This window comes from Elephantulus edwardii, unplaced genomic scaffold (assembly GCF_000299155.1).
Source record: "Elephantulus edwardii isolate Elephantulus edwardi_28Jun2011 unplaced genomic scaffold, EleEdw1.0 scaffold00016, whole genome shotgun sequence".
In the NCBI taxonomy this organism is placed as follows: Eukaryota; Metazoa; Chordata; class Mammalia; order Macroscelidea; family Macroscelididae; genus Elephantulus; species Elephantulus edwardii.
The window spans coordinates 27,787,928-27,789,214 of record NW_006399766.1 but is presented as its reverse complement, the minus strand read 5'-3'; the positions used below and the strand labels follow the sequence as shown (position 1 = coordinate 27,789,214).

Here is a 1,287-nt window from a genome sequence, read left to right as displayed (position 1 = left end):
TTCCACAGTGGTTGTACCATTTTACACTCCCACCAACTGTGAATAAGGGTTCCAGTTTCTCCACAACCTTGCCAGCATTTGTTGTTTGCTGCTGTGTTAAATTTTGCTATTCTTACTGGAGTGAAATGAAATCTCATAGTTGTTTTGATTTGCTTCTCTCTTAGAGCTACGGATTTTGAGCATTTCTTCATGTATTTGTATAGTAGGTTTTGAGATTGGGAGTTATTAGGCCACCTACTTTGCTTTTCTTCTTAGTAGGACTTGATTATCTGGGGTCTCTTTCTTTTTTATATAAAGTTGATGATTAGTCCGTTATGTTTCTGTTTGTTTGTTTTTAGGAGTTAAGAGTTCAGCTTTTTATTGAACATGTTACAAAAGGAGTTTTGTCAAAAGACCATCTCCCATGTCATCACGAGACACTTCAGGTTCCTCATCCTTTGCTTCTACCTTCTTCTCGAATGGAGCAGCGGCCTTGTGGGGGGTGAGTCTTCCAGCCTGTGCAGCCTGACCGCGGGGGCAGGCTCACCAGCACCACATTGCAGACAAAGCCCCCAGTGTTGATGTTGGCTCAGGCCTTTGCAAACAGACCAGCCAGAGACGTTCAACATTGACACCAGCTGCCATGAGGGTGCTGATTTTATCCTCCTTGACAGTCTCCTCATCATCATGCAGGCTGAGGACCGAGTAGATGCAGGTGAGCTTGGGGACGGAGGCCATGGTGCAGTGGTGTTGCTGCTGGCTGCCCGGCGCAGTGCTGGTCCCAGGATGATGACGTGAGGGCCTCCCTCCAAGGCAGCCTTAGCTTCCTCAGAAGAGCAGAGCACCTTAGTGGCAACTGAGGAAGGGGGCGGTCATTGGTTGGTCCATTTCTTTGAGGAATGATGAGGGATCTGAGTGGGGAGTGTGTTTTATCTGTAGGCCACTTTCAGGAGGATTGACATTTTCGTATCTCAAATTTTTGTGGTTTTTTAAGTGAGGCTGCTTTCCTTATTTCCTTTTCAGAGTTCTCTTTTGTATGTGGATCTTGTTCACGGCTTCTTTAGTGATAGCTTCTATTAGTTACAGGAGCTTCCTTTTTTAATCTTGTAAGATTTTCTGTGTATTGGATAATATTATCTGCAAATAAGGATAGTTTGACTTCTCCTTAATGACTTGTTTTATTTTCCTTTCATGCCTTATTGCTCTAGACAGGACTTCCAGTACAGCCTTTCTATGCTGAACACCTCCACAAAATGATTTCAGCATCTTGATGAATGAATAAATGTATCAGCGAGGATGGAGAAGGAT

General features: G+C 44.0%; 1 pseudogene; it reads right to left on the bottom strand.

Annotated features, from left to right (window-relative positions):
* Positions 1–369: 369 nt before the first annotated feature.
* Positions 370–717, bottom strand: LOC102845096 (annotated as a pseudogene).
* Positions 718–1,287: the final 570 nt, after the last annotated feature.